This window comes from Telopea speciosissima, chromosome 2, assembly GCF_018873765.1.
Source record: "Telopea speciosissima isolate NSW1024214 ecotype Mountain lineage chromosome 2, Tspe_v1, whole genome shotgun sequence".
NCBI classification, from domain to species: domain Eukaryota; kingdom Viridiplantae; phylum Streptophyta; class Magnoliopsida; order Proteales; family Proteaceae; genus Telopea; species Telopea speciosissima.
Window position 1 is genome coordinate 57,948,595 of NC_057917.1, and position 7,852 is coordinate 57,956,446.

Below are 7,852 nucleotides of genomic sequence, written 5' to 3' on the forward strand. Positions count from 1 at the left end.
GACGTGTTACAATGAACCACTAAAGATAAAAAAACTCTTTGTACTCCCTGGCGCACAGCATTTATTTTTACTAATCGCAAGAAAGGATCTGTCTCCATCCGATTCCACCACTACATCAGCCAATAATAGACCAGAAAAACTGTACTTTAGCAGATTTTTTATATAGAAAAAATATTGCTGTTTGATCGCGTGTAACGCTTGCACTAGTGTAGTAACGTGGGCCAATGAGCACACACTCTACAAGGAATCATTATGGATGTGATTTTTTATTCATGGGGTAGAAAAGTACTTTCAAATGTTCCTATGTTCTGACACAGGAGTCACACGACCACGATGTGACCACGTAACAATATTTTTCCGTTTATGTTATACTAAATTTCCTTACACAACTCTACAGTCTACGGTCTATAATCTACAATCCACAGTCTAGGAAAGTGTCATAGTTGTGAACTAGCGGCCCGCCTGAACCGATTAATTGAAGAGGGACCGGTTCGACCGACCGATTACTAAATGTGTTTTCTGTCTGGTTCATTTTCCCTGTTCCTCTAATAGAGGGAGTGGATCCATCCGATTGGATTTTAATCTGCTCTATTACTGTTATGTTCCATTTAGCTTCATTACACACTTAGATTGCCGATACATGGTATATTAAAATCCTACGGTCAGATTTGGAGGATGACATTTATTCACCCAACACTAACCTAACCCGAGTTACCCATTCTCTCTCCTCTTTCTCTCCTCCCTCCCCCGCTCTCTCTGCTGCGACTCTCCAAAAACGACGAGCAGCTCCGGCGGAAACTCTCCCGAGGGCATATCAAAGCCCTGCAAATCGTGGGCGCAGAGATTTGGGAGGAAGAAACGCGAACGGAATAAAACAGGAGCCCTTTTGATAAAAATCCGAGACACAGTTTTTTAAGAGTTTTGAGAGACTTATTAGAGAAACTGGGACAGGCGTCACTCAGCAGCCCTGAAGTTGCCATTTTGCTTTGTCTTCTTCTTCCTCCCAAGTCTCACCTTTGCAGAGGCCTCAATAAAATAAGTCATTTGCCCATTATTCTCTCTCTCTGTTCAGGTATTTCCATCAAAGAACACAAAGCAAATAAAATCAAACCTCTCCTTTCTATCTTTCTTTTCTGCTTTTTATTTCATTCAACTCTTCGTCTTTGTTTTCAATGTCATACGATCTTTTTCTCTTAGATGGTTCTTTCTTTCGACGCCCTACCTCTGATATTGTCTCCTCCGATGTCGACTTCCCTCTTTTGCCTTTCTCACTGATCCGTCATCACTGCCCACTGAAATCCTCCATGGTTTCTCTGACAGCCAACCAAACGGTTTTCATCAATTTTCAAAACTGAACTATGCTCTCGGTTAATCTCTTCTCTTGTTCTCCACCCAGCCAAAAATTGAGTTACTTGTTGCTTGAGCCAAAGACCCAGGCTCAATCTCAACCTACCGAACTCAATTCTGCTGATAGGCTCACATGTTTGTCTGCTTTGGATATGGACACACTTGGGTTGATGTCAGAAGGTTGTTATGTGAATCTTGAATCTTCTCTTCTTCCTAAAGGACCCAACTGGAATGTTTCAGAGGAGCTTCAGGAGCCAATCTCTCGACCAAAGACCCGGTTTTTTCGTACCATCCTCGCATCAGTACTTTAATGGAGTCCCAAATTTCCCAAATCAAGTTGTGGTTCCACCTGAGAACACTAACTGCAACGTGCCCATGCGGACGGTCTGCAACACAGGTGATTTACATGTTAGAACAACCACCCGTCCCTGCTTTCTTTCTCTGCCTTCTTTCCTGTATTTATGTTATATATTGGGCTCTAATGGTTTATTTTCTTTAATTGGGTCTTTTAGAGAATCACACGAACACACTTGAATCATGGATTTTCTTTCAACCTGTTAGCTGTATATAGCACAATCACAGAGGAAAACCAACTTCAAAGTAAGAAGGTATAGCCCAGAAGAGAGGAAACAGAGAATTCATAGGTACAGAAGCAAGCGCACACAGAGAAATTTCAACAAGACAATAAAGATAAAAAAAATGAGAGCCCTAGGGAGAGTTTCCGCCTGAACTGCTCGTCGTTTTTGGAGAGTCGCAGCAGAGAGAGAGAGGGGGAGGGAGGAGTGAGAGAGGAGAGAGAATAACTCGGGTTAGGTTAGGGTTGGGTGAGTGAATGTCATCTCCAAATCTGACCGTAGGTTTTAATATGCCATGTGTCGGCAATCTAAGGGTGTAATGGAGCAAAATGGAACATGTCAGTAACGGAGAAGATAAAAATCCCATCCGATTAGTGTGTTTGGGCAGAGGATAGGGTGGTCATTTTCGCCCCTTTTTAGAGGAGGAAATGGATTGGGGCAAGGAAATGGAAGAGAGAATGATCCGTTCAACTACTGCCCTACTAATAATTAGGCATTCTCGATGCAAGGTAATGGTCAAACGATCATTCGATTAGGATCGTCCAAATATATTGATCAAACAATAACCGACTATTTATAACTTGTTTAAGCTCATTTAGCCCTATTAGCTTGCTTAAAGCCTGATTATGGACAAGTAAGGGCCCTAGTTAGCAAAAACGTGTTTAACAGTGTTGCAGTGTTTTACCGTTTTAAACGCGTATTTCTGTTTGTTTCCCAAACATAAGGTAAGAAACGGAAACCAATCCCCTTTTTCGTTTAAAATGCTTTCTAGTTTTTTGACCTTTTTTTAATCCAAAATTGCTTGTCGTCTGCACTGACTCACTTAACTGACCATATCTCTTTCTCCCAAGCTCTGATTGACCTGATTTTTTCACCGACGTAAAGATGACTCGAAGAACTACATTTCTCTTCATATCCCCTTCAACTAAAAATCATTGCATGGACCCTGAAAATGAGTTAAAAATAATACATCTACTAAAAAGGATTTTTAAAGCGATGACTCCCAACTACAACTAATGTGTTACTCCATTAGTGTGTTGACAATAATGAGCAACACCATAAATATACCACATCGTTGAACAAGACTTTGGACATTATGAAGGATGAATTGAAAATTGATATTAGATGATATATCTTGGAAGTTGGAACGTACAATGGATTGTGGAATAAATATATATATATAAATTTTAGATGATATAGTTGTTTTGAATATTAGAAGCAAGTATTCAAGTAAAAATTCCTCAATTTATATAAGAATAGTGTCATTTTTTTTTGTTTTGAGTCTAAAACCTGTACTGTTTATTTTTTGTTCTTTACTATTCTCTTTTCTTTCAACCGTTTTATTTGATCGTTTGTTTAAAATTATTTACCGTTTAAAATTCATGCCATCCGTTTCCCTTTTTTTGTTGTTCACGTTTTTGCTAACCATGGTAAGGACCGATCAATTGAATAGAAACATGTAAAACCATCTATGAGGTCCACTTACTTAAATAGATAGAAACTATTCAAGGCCTCAAATTGGTGGGGAACTATTAGGCTTGACCACAACCAATCAGGCCTAACAAGTAAGGGTGTCAACCGGTATGGTTTCGGTAATATGGTACGGTATAAAAAATAGGTACTTAATACCGTTACCGTACCGTACCATTTAAGAATCCTATTTCCAATACCGTTACCATATCACTACGGTACGAAATCGATTTTCACAAAAATGGTATTAAAAAATGGTCTAAATATGGGATCTTTAAAACAAAGAATGCCATATTTTTTTGGTAAATCAGATAATGCCATATTAGTATTAGTATTTAGTGTATCACCGTATGGTGTATACTCTTTTATTTTCCATTTTTACATGTTTATACCCCAAAACGGTACGATTACAGTACAAATTCAGTAAAACGGTATGGTTTTGGTACACGGTACAAATTCGGTAAAACGGTACGGTTTCGGTACATACCGATGGTATGAACGTAAAAACCGTACCGTGGTCAATACCGTTTGAATATACTGTACAGTACCGTTTTTGCAACGATGCGGTTTGGTACGGTTTTACGCGGGCGGTTTCGATTTCGGTATACGATTTCAGTTCCAGATTGACACCCAAGTTGACTCCCCTAGTCCACACCCCAGAGCCGCACATTTGGCAAAGCCAACAAAACTAGGCCAACTCAAGCTCATGTAATCTTCATGCTCGTTTTCATTGTGGCTCCGTTTGGTTGCAAGGAAAATTGAAGAGAAGGGAAGTGAAATTTTAAACTAACCAAAAAAAAAAGCCCTTTGTAATTTTTACCCCACATGGTCATGTCCTTACGGGTTATTAAATGTCACTTTACTTTGGAAATAAATCTCTTAGATTTAAAATGTAAATTAAAAAGTATCATTACTTTAATATGGTAAGAAATTTAGGTAGTTTATACAATTATGTTGAGAAATTATTTCAAAAATTTCCCTTATGTTCCATTTCCTTCAATTTTCCTTGCAACCAAAACAGAGCATTGTAAGTAAAAGGGCCGGGACGGGACGAAAATAACTTTAGTAATAATTAGTTAACATGATTATGAGAATTTCAAAAATATTTCTATTAAAAGTTATAGAATTTCTAGATTTTAGACAAATCTTAGCATTTGAAAGTTGAAATTTCCACCTATTGCCGAAAAAATCCAGTTTTTTGTTCTTAAATTGGGGTTGATTTTTTAACCATTTTGAATTTGATTTTTGGACTATTTTTTTTTTTTTTTGGGATTCAAATAAGGGTGTTTGCTTAGTTATGAATAGGGAAAAAGATCTCTATTTGGTGGTGTTTCCTACGTCCTCTCACAAGGCACCGTGAGATGTCACTTCTGCCTCCTGGGTAGATACCCAGGCGTGCTCACCCATTGGCCCAGACGCTTGTGTAGAGACTATGCAACAAAGTAGAAATCTCTTGCCCTTATGAATAATGTCTTAAGAAAATGAAATAAATCATTTAGTTAAATGATATTTGGCATAAATAAGTGTCAAGAACCAGGTTCGATACCATTAAAACCAGTGCAAGGTGCCTAGCAATAAGGCGATAGTTGCCTAGACCCCCAAGAAACCGCCTGGACGTCAAGGTGGTGCCTTGACAACTATTGTTGTAATCATACGTTTTTGCCCTTTTAGTATGACATAATTTTTTTTTCCCAACAAAGGTAACAATGTCATTTCACATGTGTACTTGAAAAATATGCATGACATTGATACCTTTTGATAATGATATATTACTTTCAATTTATTTTTGAAAATCCTTTTATACCCCTATTTTAAAGAATTGTTAGGATTAAGACAAGGGGCAATTAAAGGAATGTGACAAGTTCTAAATACAATGATAGAGGTGTATTCAGACAGTCCCAATAAGGGATTAAATCTGTGTCCATAATTATAATGTTCTTTCACAGTTAATGCTAGAGCAAGGAACCCCACTCTTGGCTACAAGCCTACAACCATCAGTTAACGGATAACACACTATTATATATGGGGAAAAGTATCTTTGAACCGCTCGGGGATCCTATGCCACCTCATAGATATTTGGGTTTTTTACAATTATCACCCCAAAAACTTTCATATCTATTATTCCCCTCCCAAAAAAAAACTTTCAAACAACTGCTACCCTCCCCTGTTGCATACTAATAACTAAGTGACCCCCACCGTTACAGACCTGTAACGGAGGGGGTTAGTAGTGATATTGTGCCATTGTCATTGAATTTGTAGGATGAAAATGCCCTTCATCTAAAGTAAAATTTTTTACAATTACCACCCCAAAAACTTTCATATCTACTATTACCCCCCCCCCAAAAAAAAACTTTCAAACAACTGCTACCCTCCCCTGTTGCATACTAATGACTAAGTGACCCCCACCGTTACAGACCCGTAACGGAGGGGGTTAGTAGTGATACCGTGCCATTGTCACAGAATTTGTAAGACGAAAATGCCCTTCGTCCAAAGTGAAATAAAATAATCTTCAAAGGGTTATACCTTCACTTCCTCTTCACTTCACCTATTGCAGTAAACCGAAGGAAGAAGAACTTCGTCGGCTGCCGAAACATCGCCAGCTGAAGAAGTTCATCAACGCGATCCAAACAAGCAGCAATGGATTTCTCGCCAGCTAAGGAATTCCAATCCCTGGATGTGGAGAGTAATTCATCAATGGTGTCGAGGAAGGCTGAGGCATCGACGAAAACAGACCAAATGGGCTGATCAGCCGAGACATACTGAGAGATTTGACGATCAAGAGATTTCAGAGTCTGCTCCAAGGCAGCATAACTTCGAGGATCGTCGCTGTTGATCTTCTCAGACAACTTCTCTCTAGAGAAGCGATCGTCGAAGGAGGAGAAGAACTGAAGAATGTCATCAGCCATGGTCTCGGTCTAGCCAAGAGTCTTAGCAATGTGGCGAGCCACAGCGATGAGTTTGTCTTCACCATTTTCAGCCATAAACGTCCGAACCTATACGATTCAATCCAGACTCTCTCTCACCTAAGGCAATAACCATCATCGAGATTGAGAATGAAAGAGGGATAAGGTTTTCGATGACGATTTGGCTTGAAAATGGTAATCAAGAGAAGAAAAAGTATCTGTGGCGAAGTGTTGGATATGGATAGGGAGACAAGAAGATGAAGAAGATGAGATAATAAAGGGTTATGGTTCTCCTTCAAGGAACGCAATTTCTATGAAAGAGAGTAGCTATAGTAGTAAATCATCCTAATTCCTATGGAGGGCAAGTCGCTGAGACGAAGAAAACAAAAAAATAACCCTTTGAAGATTGTTTTATTTCACTTTGGACGAAGGGCATTTTTGTCCTACAAATTCCGTGACAACAGCACAGTATCATTACTAACCCCCTCCGTTTCGGGTCTGTAACGGTGGGGGTCACTTAGTCATTAGTATGCAACAGGGGAGGGTAGCAGTTGTTTGAAAGTTTTTTTTTTGGGGGGGGGGGGGGGAGGGTAATAGTAGATATGAAAGTTTTTGGGGTGGTAATTGTAAAAAATTTCACTTTGGACGAAGGGCATTTTCGTCCTACAAATTTTGTGACAATGGCACAGTATCACTACTAACCCTTTCCATTACGGGTCTATAACGGTGGGGGTCACTTAGTTATTAGTATGCAACAGGGGCGGGTAGCAGTTGTTTGAAAGTTTTTGGGGTGGTAATTGTACCCTAGATATTTTTATATTTATTTCTTCTTTTTACTAAAGGGCAACCTATGCAAGGGGGCAGGATGATCATTGCGCCCACCCCCATGTGCCTGGGGCTCAACCTGTGCTGTGACACAAAGAACAACGCCCCCAAAAAAAATAGGGAGAGGGTTTCAAAGTAAGCAACGTAGGGGAGCACATCCTTGGTGAAACAAAATGGTATTATACATTGAAGGGCAACAAAGTCATTTCATTTGAGAAGGAGAGAAATAGACATAGAGGTGCTATCGTACCCAACCCTGGTGGCTCAGACATCCTTTTCCCAAAAAATAAATATAAAATCATAATGAGGTGGCATCAGGTATTTGTTGCTTAGAGGGACCCTAATCCTCTATTGCCGAGCTGCCTGATAGGACCCTACTGCCAAGACACAACAAGGCAATAAATTACCGTCTTACCCCCTGCCCGAGCTCCTTGCCCGAGTGGGGGTAAGGCGATCATTTACTGCCTTACTGTGTCTTGGCAGTAGGGTCCTGTCGGACAACTCGGTAGTAGAGGATCCAAATTGTGCTTAGAGAAACCTTGCCCTATATATATTTGCCATAGTTTTAGATGCTTGTATGGGTTAAAGTCAGACCATTAATATCGATCTTGGATCCTCTATAGTCTATAACATGGAATTAGGGGTGCAAGATTGGCCCTAACGACCCAAGCCCACCCTGGCCCGAATAGGGCCTGAGTTGAGATACCTTGAACCTGAGAACGGGTCGGAAAA